General features: G+C 35.5%; 1 long non-coding RNA gene across 1 annotated transcript; it reads right to left on the bottom strand.

Annotated features, from left to right (window-relative positions):
• Positions 1-1,821: 1,821 nt before the first annotated feature.
• On the bottom strand, positions 1,822-2,618 carry LOC112750421 (uncharacterized). The gene is made up of 3 exons (XR_003175774.2): positions 2,488-2,618; positions 1,990-2,204; positions 1,822-1,915 (listed from the first exon to the last, which is right to left on the bottom strand). It is a non-coding gene; the product is annotated as an uncharacterized lncRNA (long non-coding RNA).
• Positions 2,619-14,245: the final 11,627 nt, after the last annotated feature.

Genomic DNA, 14,245 nt, shown 5'->3' with positions numbered 1-14,245 from the left:
TAGATTATCTATATAATATTTCTTTGCATATAACTCCACTTATTCAATAATATACAGTTATACATCCACATGGAGTGAAAATTACATCCATGTCTCACAAACATTAGTAAAGTAGTATCCTTAGAATTTTCTAAAATTTCTTGAACAATGCAAACTAAGCTAGAGACCACTCATATGGTAAGTGTAGAACTTTATGGCAGCTATGTATACTTTCTTATGGCTGCTATGTACACTCTATTGATTCTACAATGTACACTCTATTGAAGCTGCAATGGCCACAACGGCAGCAGCTATGCCTGCCACGGATACTGCAGCATGCAACTGAGCATTATGAGTCCTAATTTCCTGCTTTTTCCTCTTCTCTTAATCCTTCAGCCATCTTCCCATTGTCCTTCATCTCAGCAAACTCCTGTAAAGCTAGTATGCAAAAGTTTACAAGAAGAATAACAAAGAAAAAGAGTAATGAATGATTGAGCTTTTATTTTAGCACTGTCAAGAATATATTTGAGCACTGCAACAGATGTGGAGAAAAAGATCAACACAATTTCTCAATGATTTATATGATTTGTATGACATCACGGTGCATATTTGAAATTAGCTATCTATATGCACTGATCAGAACTCAACAATTTCTGTGTCCCCGTGAGAGCAATATATATGAAAAGTTGAATCCTATTGTAGCAACATGAGAGGAAATTGAAATACTATGTTGCATCTACAATGAAAGCTCTTGCAATGTTAGCCTATATAGTTTATGATTGAAAAAGGACTTTGCATTGAACAAGTTGCTTATTGAATTTACCTCTTAGATTTGATTAATGTTGTCCCAAAAGATAATGTAGCAAAGTCCATGGGCTGTGAAGAAGACCATTGTAGTGGTCCTAGCTAGATGTGGTACTTGATACTTCCCTCTAAAGTTAGGCCTGCCATTACACAGTCTTTTCAGTGAAAATCCTAAAAGGTAAGAAGTCAGACAACATAAGGAGAATTTTGGTGGCCATACTATCATTGGCAAAGTCTGTTTCATGGCCATTTCCTTGATGTGCATCAAGATCAATGATCATCATCCTAAAGATTTTGCAGACAGTTAGAAGATAATTCTAATTTGCACGTGTTAAGAGCATGTCCTAGCTTGCAATGATAAAGCCTAAACGACAGTTATACTACCTTGATATATTCAACCGAACCAAAGCAAAGTGGATGCAAAGAGAAATATCTGCATAAGCACAAAGTGTTAAGTATCTACTGAAATACCACAAGAAAATCATTTGAACACAGCAGAAGTGTATAATTTTGGCAATTCATCAATGAAAAAAAAACCTTGCTTCTACAATGTACTGCAAGCATGGTAGCTGCAACAATTGAGCCTAGTTGATAACAATTGAGCCTAGTTGTGTTGCTGATAGAGATGATAGGTTGCCAAGTAGATCCCCCATTAGAGTCCTTGCAACACCAACAATACAAACATCTGTAACAAAAAAAGTACACACACATGCACCGAGGCTGAGTTAAAGCGGAGTTAAATTCACTGATTATCAACTATACTTCCCTTCAGGGGGATCCATCTTAAGTTTCTAAAAATTCAGCAAGCTAAGGAAGTAGAGAGAAGTGCCAACTCATGATCTCAAAACTAAAATTTGTAAATTAATGATTGGCGTTTCAAAATTTAACAAGAGAGACATACCTCGGGATTTTGGCGACATGGGGAGCTTCCAGAAATAGAAAAAATAACCTTTTGACAACAAAAATGATATGTTATTGTTATGGATCACAAGAACCATCACATAGTTAAAATTACTGTTACAGTTACGGTTGCAAAGGAAACTCACATTCAGAACAAGAAGGAAACAGAATAGAAGAAGGTCAATCTTAGAACAGAGGCGCAAGACTTTGAGAAGCCAAGCAAAGTAGTTCTCTGCAACAAACGCATAGATTAGCAATTTGGTCTTGGAAACGATTGGACATAGAGATGTTGAAGTGAAAGAATACCGATGAGTTGGGCAATAATCAAAGCAGTTCTCTGTCAGAATTGGGTTCTTTCCAAACCCTGGTTGAGTATAACTATGCTGTCTGAGTATTCTGTTGATTTGCTTCTGTTATTCTGTCTCCCAGTAACTATTTCTAAGACTAACACTCCAAAACTATATACATCTGCCTTTTCTGTTAACTGACCATGAGCTAGGTACTCTGGAGCCATGTAACCCCTGCAAAACCACTTAAGAAAATGAGTATTCCACAATGTTCTCAATAGGTTAAATTATACTTAACATTCACTGAAACCAAACTATAGCATTTACTGTAGTTTACCCTTTCAGATATGATCCACACATATTAATAGGTCTTGGATTTTGTTCAAACTTTTCAATGCTATATATATTGTTAAGGGTTGTGAATAGATGCATTTACAGAATTCTCAAGACATACTTTGCAAGAACTACTGTTCAAACTCTTCCAACAATTAGCCAAAACATAAGCAGATTCATTTACCCTTCCAGAAACATCAACCTTCCCTCTTGCATAGTATCCTATGCTGTTTGGTGCAGCTTGAACTACTTCCAAAAGCGCCTGCTTTGCGGCCGCTCGAATTCGTCCTAGTTTTGTTGCCACAAACAGCCTTATCCCCTAGCCCTGCATACTCATCAAAGAAGCTATAATTTTCAGACCTCATGAGGCATCCATCAAGAAATATTTGGGACGTTGTGGCTTAAAGCAAACATATTAAGGAACTAGTTTGTTGCTCAACAACAAAATACTATCATTAACTATAACTTTGCAAAAGCAATATCAGGACAGCAAAGAGAGATCAAATTAAACATGACCTGAAGTATTATTGTAATAGCAGTTATCATGCAAATTGAATTCTCTAATCCCTTCGCATGCATACAGACTAACTCATCAATATTAAAGGGTTCTCAAATCCATCTTCATATACATCAACACGACTCCCTAATAAAAAGAATGGTTGGATGCATAAAACATGAAAGACAAGTATACCATGAATTGAATTCTCTAATCCCTTCACATGCATACAGACTAACTCATCAATATTAAAGGGTTCTCAAATCCCTCTTCATATCCATCAACATGACTCCCTAATAAAAAGAATAAGTGATAAAGAGATAAAAACCAAGTTTGAAGATTGAAATTTCTCCTTCAAATTCAAGCATTTTATTTTAGAAAAACAACATTTACTTTCTTTAAAGCTTTTGCAACTAATCAAAAGAAACAGCTGAAAATCCACATTCAATACACTCCAAGATTCACCAAATAGACAAAATGCATATTCCATATGGGATGGATTCCACTTTTACAGTCAGTGTAAAAATAATCAGCATCAATTTCATAATATAGCAATGAACCACACATATTCTACTCAATCCTTTTTATATCTCTACTTAATCCTTCTCAACAGTAAATAAGAATTGTGCTGAATTGATTATTCAGTCAAACAAGGCAAACTAAACGGATAAACCCTAAACCTTAAAAACAAAAAGACTTCAGATCAGATCCAGTAGCAAACTATGTACCTGCTCAGTAAGCATGATAACAGGATGCCCTGCCCTTTGTAAATGTTCAAACATGCTGCACTCGTAAAGATATTTACTCGCAACATTTGAGAGGACAGTTGCAGGAAGTTGCTTTGGGTCACCAACCTTAGATAATTTGCAAATGTCAGTATAACCTCTTACCTTATAGCAGAAGTTTAAAAGCCTTTTTAAGTACACTTACCATTATGCATTTGGTTCCACTTGACTTTAAAAGCTGAAGAGGAACAAGAGTAGCAGGTTCTAGAGCCTAAAATAGAAAAACAGATCAGGAAAAAAAAGGAAAGAAGATGATTGCAGATGAATAAACCATGGGCAAGCCACTAACCTTTGCTGCATGAGTAACTCCATACGGCAATGCTTTGCTGCAGAAGTTCAAACAAATGTGCAAACTATATAGTTCAAAATTTCCTTATATATATATTTAAAAAATATTTTAACATTTAACGAAATATCATGCAACTTTAATTTATTCATTATTAGTCACATTCTCTTTATTTGAACTTGACTATCACAGTGTCTTCAATCAAGCTTTTCTGCTTCCATTAATTTTGTATACTTTTTTTTTTCATTATATAATAGTTGGAACCATTAAACAATTGAGCCACAAAAGCAAAGTATGATAAACCTAGCTAAAACTGGCGTAGAAAAATTGAGCCCTAAGGTTTATCGGCGTAATTTAAACAATGCATACCTGAATCGGCGTAATTTAAACAACTGCTGGTAGATGCTCTGGTTCTCTTTGGAGCAGGAATCGATTGGGATTGGGTCAAATTCCATCGATTCGCTTGCGACAGAGCGCGATAGAGCAGTGACGGTGACAGAGCAGCGACGGAAACAGAGCGCGACGACCTTGAGTCTGAAACGCCCGCGAGAGAAGCGATATACCGGAGAGCTAGAGAGGTCGACGGTGAGACCAGCCGCGAGAGAGGTGAGACTCAGTGAGCTTGAGGGTGAGAGTGACGAGAGAAGAGCGAGGAAACTCAAAGGAGGGTTAGGGGTTCTTCATCGCGGTTAGGGGTTCTTCGACGGAGGCATTGCGAGCGCCGGCGACCGGCGACGTTCTTGCAGAGTGCTGTTAGGGGCTCTTCGTCGCGGTTAGGGGTTCTTCGTGAAGCACAATGAAGAGAGAGTTAGGGTACAGTGAGGCACAATGAAGGCAGGGAGGGTTAAGGTTAGCTAATGTTAATTGTTCATCTTCATGGAGTGCTTTGTGAATTGAGTCAAAAGTTATTTGTGAATGGAGCAGGAGCTCGAGAAAGAGACGGGTAGATTAGGTTTAGTTTTTTTTTTCCGGCGGAAAATTTTAAATTACAGACAGATTTTCCGTCTGTAATAATTTAATAAAGCGCAGTATTTTCGTCTACTTAATTACAGACAGATTTTCCGTCTGTAACTATTTCTCATGAAAAAATTAATTTTTCCGACAGAATTATAGATGGATTCTCTTTTCCGTCTGTAATTTATGCTAATTTATTTTTTTGGTTTTCCGACAAAAAATCCTCTAAAATTCCGTCTGTATTTCCGTAGAATAAAATCCGTCGAAAATATCCGTCTGTAATAACTAATTTTCTAGTAGTGGCACCTTCAACAACCAACTTGATATATTATTAGTATTTTCTAAATATCGCAACCTACTTATAATCGGTTGATTCCATGTATGAATTAATTGAAAGATAACACAATTTTCTATAACTCCATCTTTAATAGGTATTCTTAATTGGAGTTTGTATTGTAAGTTGATGATTTAGATTAAAGATTGTGTGTGAGTGAATTAGCTAAGTGTTTATATGAATCCCTTAAAATTAGGAATGATAATGACGCCCATTGGGAGCGAATCTTCCTCTATCTTTGTTAAAAGAAATTATTCTCTCTGTCCATTTATAATCTCAATCACAGATTTCTATTTATTGATCTCTGTGAAAATAGTAAATTCATACAGATATTTGTGGGTATTTATTAAAAAAAAAATAAAAAACTCTAAAAAAACACAATAATAATCATAATAAAATTAAAATAGTTTCATCTTCTTTCTTGACATCCCAGAACAAGCTATCCCTAGAAATTCATTTCCCTCACAGACATAGTCTAACATAATTTAACTATAAATATGCATAATTTATTCATTAAAACACCCAAAATAAACCTAAGTATAACATAAAATTCATTTATATCATTTCAAGGTTAAATCCTTTCAAACATATAAGATTATTCTTGCATTATCTATAACACTTTTGTGATAATATTATCTAATCTCATATTATCAAAACCTTTAATAACTATAATTCTAATTTTAAATTTTTATATAATAAAATTAAGTATTATATTATAATTTTACATCATAAGTTTAACAGATCCCATGAAGGTGGGAATCTCTTCTCCCACCCCAACTTTCATTTATTTATAGGGACGGATTTTATAGAGACTTAATAATTTTTGTTCCCGTTTATATAGTGGATAATATTAATATTGCAAGTGTAAGAGTGTAACATTAAAAAAAACAAGAAAGAGTGAAGAGTTTATAAGATAAAAGACTCATTAATTTAATACTTTAAGATTTTGAGTTAGATGTGATGTCTTCTTATCTTATGTTCTCTCATTTGATTCTTCCCTGACGTCTCTTTGATGGTCGAGAGCTCTCTACGGTTGGCCCATTTTAATGGTTCTTTTGTCTTCCTTAGTTATAACACACTTAAGTGCCAAATGAATATTTTCAAACTTATTCATATCTTCGTTCTGCAGAAAAGTCCTAGGCCATGCATCTTTTTTATTTTCTCTTGTATTTGCAATTTGTTATTCATATACTTTTTCTTTCATACTTTTGCAATTTGCAGTTTGTATTAAAAGCCCTTATTTCTTCCTACTTTCCTAGTCTCATCCTAAACCTTTCACTAAATTATTAAAGGGTTCTATCTATAGAATTTTAAAGAAAGGATTTTCATCGAATTCTAAGTCATATATCAACTATGAAAATATAAAAGATGGAGACTCCTCTCCGCATCAAAGTCAATTGGGACTTGAAGATCAGATCTGGTTTTGCTTGAAGCAAGAAGAAAAGATCACATTTCATCCATATTAATTTTTAATTGCAACTTGGAGATCATATTTTATTCCTTTTACTTTCGTTGTCTATAATCTGAGTCCCCAACTAAATCCTAATAATAGTCTTCGATCTTTGTCTCTTTTATGTAGTTAAAGAATGAAATCTCTCTTTGTCAACCAATCGTGTCTATCTACATTATTTGAATACAAATTTCCACGGACTTCCCTCAAAACATACAAGGGTTATATACAAGGTGTATGGTGTCTATGCTTGCCATGGTGGTATGGTAGTTACAGTATTTTAAAAGGTATTACTAAAATTAAAGTAATAATTTTTTATTATTTAATAACGATTTTTAATCTAAAAAATAAAAAATATTATTAAAGTAAAAAAATATAATTTTAATATTAAAATATAACCACTATAACTTTAGACACTATAGTAGACTCCACTTATATGCAATTGTGTTCTTTCACGGGTGCGTTATTCTATGCTTGTATATCTCTTAAGTTCAGAAGTTCCAAAAGGTTAAAACAGCCTATGAATTTCTAAGATCAAACATCACCCATTCATAAGAAGTACGATCCTTTCAATTCAGTGAAATACATAACAAAGGTTGTTTTCTTTTAGACATAGAATCATTAATTGAAGGGAAAAACTCAAATATATAAAGGTAATTGATGAGTGTCAAGTGTCCCGTCTAAAAAATTCACAAAGTTTAAAAGCACAAAAGTTTTGTAGTTTTAACTCTGACAATTAACATTATTAAAATTTAGTTAAAATGATGTCATAAATTCAAATCAATAATCAAAAATTTAGTGTATAATTATTGGTTATGAAAAAATCGGATATTTGATTGCAATTAACGAGAATTTAAATAGCAAAAAATTAAAGAAATAAGTAATAATTAAATTTTAAAAGAAATTTAAACTAAGAGCAATTAAGACAATTAACTAAAAAATGAAAATAAATTCAAATTTTAAAAGATCTTGGCAAGAATTGAGAGTTAAAGATCACTATCCTTATTACTAACTACAATGTAAAATTTGATCGAACGGTAATTAATTAAGTAATTAATTGAATATGGGAAAAATTAGTTAGAAAAATTAGCAATCAGAATTTGACAATATAAATATGATATTTGGACTCACTGGATTTTTCTAATCGGAAAACATAGTTTTTTGCGTGAAAACACACACTGAAAATTTGACCGGCAGTACCGGCTGAGATCTGTCCGGTATTGCAGCTGAGAAAATAATTTATGAGTGAGAAAGATTAAAAGTTAGAGTTTACGATTTAGAAAATAAAAATATCTAAAACGCAGTTTAAAACGCTAATCTCAAATATTTTGGTCTAAAATTGGGCCAACGAGTCATATACGTGAACCGGGTCCAAGTGGGACCAAAGCCCAAGGTATATAAGCATTATTTATGAGCATTGAAGCTCATTTAATCCTAAAAATGAGAGAGATGGGGGGGGGGGGTAGAGAGAAGAGAGAAAGAAAACCTAACTTTCCAAACTTCAAATCACTATAACTTTCTCTTTGGAGCTCTAATTGACGAGCTGTTTGTGGCCACGCGTCGCTCTTTTTATCCTCTTCGATTCTATTTAGGTATTGTAGTGAGTATTTGTTCTTCTATGCCCAAATTCAATTTTTTCCTCTGAAAATGTATTTTGGCTTTGGGTTTGAGAAATCTTGTGATTTTGGTTGTTTAGGGGTGCTCTATTATGAGCTATTGATGAGTTTCATCAACTATTTTCATGGGTTAAGGTAAGAATCTTCCAACCCTTGTGATTTATGAGATTTTGTAAATCCTAGAGTAATCTATATGTGAAATTAGTTATGTTAGTGTTGTTGGGTGAATTTGGCACACTTTGAGAACTTGAATTGGGTTATGGAACTCTTGGTGAAGCTTGGAGCTAGTGCTTGGTGGAAAATTTGCAAGGAAGGGCCAAATTATTATGACTACAAGAGGTACGGTTTAAGTTTTATTTAAGTACCGTGTGGTGTGATGAGAATTCCTAGGTTAAATACCCCTACGATTAAGTTTGAATTGTGTGTATGGTTGGAATAGATGTGTATAGATGACATGCTGTAGGAAATAATGATTTGCATATGTATTGTGTGATTTTGCTTATTTGGGTGCTGTGAAATTGAGAATTTGGATGATGATAGTATGTGTTGAATTATGTCTATATATATATTGAATTGATGAATTGGGCCAGAGGCCGTAAATCTTGGGTCGGAGACCGGAAAGAGGTAAGGAAGGTAAGTGGTATTTGTATGGTGTGATGATATATGAGATTAAATGGATTTTAGAGATTGAATATATGAATAATTGGTATGATTATTGAATAATGAGAATTGAAGAAGTGAGGTGTGGAATTTGATGGTTTTGGGTGGAATTGTGTAGATGAAGTAGGTTTGGTATTGGTTTAGTATAAATATGTGAATGTGGCTGGTTAGTGATAAATTTGATGATTGAAAACTGTTTTGGTTTGTGAACCTTGGAAAAATTGGTAAATTATAATTTTAGGTAAAAACTGATTTTTGACCAAGTTTGGCGGTCCGTAACTTGGTCTTCGGAGTTGGCAATTCTTCAAAACTAGATTTTTATGAAAGTATAGTTAACGATCTTTCCAAAGGTTCAAGAATAGTTGAAAAAAGAATTTTGTGGAAAAAGTTACGAGGTTTTGAAAATTGGACTGAAAAACTGATTTCTGCAACATATCAGATTTTCTATTTCTTGATATGGATGCGTACACGGCCTTTGACATGCTTACACGGGCATTGGCCTCTGCCAAGTGACTCTGCGTCCGCAGACACTGCATGCGTATGCGTAATGGTCCGAAATTGGGGTCATGCGTACGCGACACCATGCATGCGTACGCGACTTACTAAATTTTCACATCATGCATACGCAGACCTTTGCATGCATACGCGGATTCCCAAATTTTCAGCCTGTGCGTACGTACACTACATGTATGCGTACGCACACCTCCCAAAATTTGGAAAAATGTGTTTTTATGACTTTCAACCATTATTTTGGCCTTCTAAACGTTTATAAACTTCGATATGAGTCTAGAGCCGGTGGAATTGAGGATGGACGGGTTAGGGATAAAGCCAAATGAATTGAATTAGTAAAATTAAGAGAAATAGACAAGATGTTAAGTGATATATGATGATTATGAATGAGATAATTGATGATGAGAGTGAATGGATAATGATGAATGAACTTAATTAAGATTGAATATGAATTGAGGTGAGATTGATAATGAGAATAATGCTGATCACAAGATTGATAATGAGGATGATGGTGAAGTGTGACGGGCACTATATTTCAGGATAAATAGGCGAGTTGAGGTAGAGGATTCCCTCTCTCGTGTTGTGATTATGATTAAGGAGGCAATAAGATTTGTGTTGTGAGGATGGTGGTATTATCCCGCTCACGTATAGGCAGGGTGATGTTGAGGATTCTCTCGCTTGCTGTGATAAATAAGTTGAGTTCGAGGATTCCCTCTCTTGTTGGGGTGGGCGAGTTTGAGGTTGAGGATTCCCTCACTTGTCACACCAGAGGATTGGATTGAAGGTCGAGGATTCCCATCGGTTTAACTCTATTATTATCAAATTGAATGTCGGAAAAGGCAAGCTGAGATAGAGGATTCTCTCTCTTGCTATGATGAACAAGATGAGGTTATTGATTTCCTCTCTTGTTACGGTGGGCAAGCGGGGTTGAGGATTCCCTCTCTTGCTACATCGGGAAATTGAATGGAGAAGGTTGAGTATTCCCATCGATTCGATTCCTGGCTGTGGCATAAATGAATTAGGTTGAGGATTACCTATCATTACATCATAGTCTCTCTCTAAAATGGGAGGTTGAGGATTCCCTCCTTGAAAGTTGAGGATTCCCTTCGTGTTGAGAGACGATATCCGGGTTAGCTACCAGGTGTGTCGGGTTGGCTATATAATCGATAGATGAGCTCATTGGCCATAGGGCAGGCATACATCATTCGCATATGTTTGATTTGTTTGGGTTTGCTTAATATGAGTTTGCCTAATTGAATATGTTACATGTTTATCTGGTACTTGCTTATTTGTGTTAATTGTCTTTCTTGTGTATTACTTGTTTGCATTATTTGTATTTGTACAACTGAGAGGTTCCTCATGCTGGTGTTGATTGACGCTGAGGGCTGTCTTTGTTGAAATGAAATGATGAGATAATTGATTAACAATGACGAATACTGAAAGAGATGATTTGAGTTCCCTGGGTAGACGCAGTGAAGTGATTTCACTTGCTCCAGGTGAAAATGTGAAGTATTAATATATAATCACTGAGTCAAATTAGCTGGTGCTGGTTCTGGTCATGGTTCTGTAATGAAATGGAAGTTTGAAACTTTAGAACTTGGGAAAGATGATAAAATGAATTAGACTTAGTATACCCTAGGACAGTTGCCTAAGTTATGTATTAGTGAGAACGTAGGGTGAATAATTGATGAAAGGGAGATTAGGATACTTTGTGAGTTCTTATTATAGTGCATTATATTTATTTGGCACTTTTACCGTACTGAGAACCTTTGGGTCGGGGGTTCTCATTCCGTATATATTCTTTGTTTTTCAGATGCAGGTCCAGGTGCTCAGCAGTGAGATGTGGTTTATCTGAAAGATGGTGAAGATCATTGGACTCTGTTTTACTTTTGTTTAGAATCTCGCCGAACTTATTTTAAAAACCTTTTATTATATATTTAATTCCTTTTGAAAACTTGCCTATAGAGGCTTTGATGTATATTCTGGGAGAGATAGGAAAATTACTGTTGTCAACTAATTTATTACTGTACCCTGGTTGGCCTAAACTTCGCAGATTATGACTAGTGGCTATTATTATATTCATGTCTATAACATATATGTACCTTGTCTTTATTTTTTCTTCCTTATTGTTATACCTTATCTTGATTCGCTATCCAAATAAGTTTTATCTTATTTTTTTCGATACGAGAGTGTTTCCGATCGCAATTTTATTTTTCTCATTTTTAGACTTCTCGTTAAATAACTCCTTTCAATTATATAGATATACATGTATTTTAACCACCTTGTGAGTCGTGCCACCTTACTATCATTGACTTATGACTGGAGCATAAGGATTTGAATATTAGGGTGTTACATTATGGTATCAGAGCAGTTCGTCATCGTGAGCCTGAGGGATGGACTGCTTATGCTTCAATGCATACTCTGAATTATTCCTGTGCTATTTAGGGTAGCTAGCCGATATATTTAGCATGAAGTTCATGATCATACTTTTGGGAAATCGAAGCACTTAACTTGAGATATTGAGACTGATCACCTTAATATCGCTAGGGTGAGCACGGGTCGGTTTGGTTCGGGTTTATGGTAAAATTAGAACCAAACCGATCAAAATATAATTGGTTCGGTTTCGTTCGGATTTGCGATTTTTTGTACATGTAACCAAACCAAACCAAACCGATTAAGAACGGATTGGTTCCATTCGGGTAATTGGGTACCCGATGACTTTGAAATTCATAAAAAAAAAACAAATTTTTATCTTAAAAATTCAACAAGTACAATAAACATGTAATATCAATAGAAATAATCCAAACATGTTAAACACCAAATACATTAAAAACTAAACTCATTAAAATCCAAACATATTAATAGTGAATAATCATTGTCTAATAGAAAAACCATATATATTTTTTATTTTTTTATTTACTTAATATATGATCGGATTCGCGGGTTGGTTCGGGTTCCGCACCCCCAAAACCGATACCCGAACCAATTACTAACAAAGGCCATCGGTTTGGTTCGGATTGGACCTGATTACCCATTGATTCCAAAACCAATTTAATTAGTTCGGTTCGGATTCGGACGGGTAATCGGGTACCCGCTACCCGTGCTCACCCCTAAATATCGCTTGTTTTGTGTGGACAGGACCCGAATAACGACTCATGGATGTGGTCAAACTTGAATGCGTAGAGATAATGAGGGAGGCACACCAAGAGATACCCAAGCTACGTTCTTGGCTGTTATGACTCTTGTGAATGCTATGCATGCAAATACTGCAGCTATGAACCAAGCTATGGAAATGATGAACAGAAACGGTAATGGATTTGGAAGAAACTCAACTGATGGAGGTCTGATCACCCTGGCAACCTTTCTGAAGGTCAATCCTCTAATGTTCAAGGGTACAACTGATCCGACGGAGGACAATAATTGGTTTTAGGTGATAGAAAGGGCAATGCAAGCACAACATGTACCTGAGAGACAGTTGGTGAAATTCGCTGTATATCAGTTGAGTGAAGAAGCACAACACTGGTGGCAAGGAGCTCACTGTCTGCTGCAGCAAGGGAATGGAGATGAGGACATGAGGTGATTACTTGAGAGATGTTCAGAGGGAATTTTTACAAGAAATACTTCCCAGACTTTGCAAGACAGGCTAAATAATTGGAGCTACTACAATTAAAGCAAGTATCAATGTCAGTGGCTGCCTATACGAGCAAATTCGAGGAGTTGTGTCATTTCTCAAGAGTCTGTCAGGGTGCTCTTGAAGGATATGAAGAGTGGCAGTGTTTGAAGTCCAAGATGGTTTAAGGGATGATATCATGTGAGCTGTGGCACTTCTCGAAGTTAAGAACTTTGCGGAGTTAGTTAACAAGAGTCGGGTGGTGGAAGCGTGCTCCAAGAAAACTGATATAGCAAGGAGTGACCGCCAGGAGTCCCATGAAAGGGGCCAAGACAAGGTCTTTGCGCCGAGGGGCTTAGACTTCAAGAGGAGTGGGTATCCACATCAGCATCCCTAAGGTCGGGACAAGTACCAAGGAAATGACAATCGCTTGGGAAATGGTAAAGAAAAACATGCAGAGGCTACTTCAAAAGATTTAAGGTGTCAAAGATGTGAGATATACCACCCAGACCAGCCATGCCGAGCTGAGTTAGGACTGTGCTATCGTTATGGGAGACCAGGGCATATTTTCCAAGATCGTCCATACATAAAAAATCAAGGAGAGGGCTGATCTCAACGAGGTTGAGGAAATCGTGAGACGGGTAAGCATAATTGAATTCTAACTGCATGACATAATATTAGAGTGTGGTGTTCATTTGTGACGTAAAGTTGAATTGCAATAAACATAATTTTCAAACAAACTATCGATTGATGGCTTAAATTTATTGACAGTAGAGGGGACTTGTAAATGGCATTGATATAGTTAGGAATTGAATTGTAATGAAAGTTTGTGAAGTGGAGTGATGGTGTAGAGATTTGAAAAATGACTAATTACTAGGAAATTGATGTTACATGTTTTGGATAATTAGGATGTGAGTTGAGAATGATGTTTGCATGTTGCTAATGAGTATTAGTGGAGTTAGTTTTGACTTGCATGTGCATACGCCAACTTCTCAACCTATAGTACTTAGACTATTTGATTGGATTTGACATTGATTGGTATTTGACTTTAATTATGATCTATGGAATTACTTGTGCCTATGACTAGTTGATTGTTGTTGAGACTGTATATGAAGAATGACGAGTATGTTTATGATTGAATGGTTATGAGAATTATGGGATACATAAGTAAGCCTTGATTTTGATGATGATGGATTGTGTTATGATATGCATATATTGTGAATTGTGTATTGATATAGGTT

Source organism: Arachis hypogaea, chromosome 15 (assembly GCF_003086295.3).
Source record: "Arachis hypogaea cultivar Tifrunner chromosome 15, arahy.Tifrunner.gnm2.J5K5, whole genome shotgun sequence".
Lineage (NCBI taxonomy): Eukaryota > Viridiplantae > Streptophyta > Magnoliopsida > Fabales > Fabaceae > Arachis > Arachis hypogaea.
The sequence above is the reverse complement of the archived record's forward strand: the minus strand, read 5'-3'. Positions and strand labels throughout refer to the sequence as shown.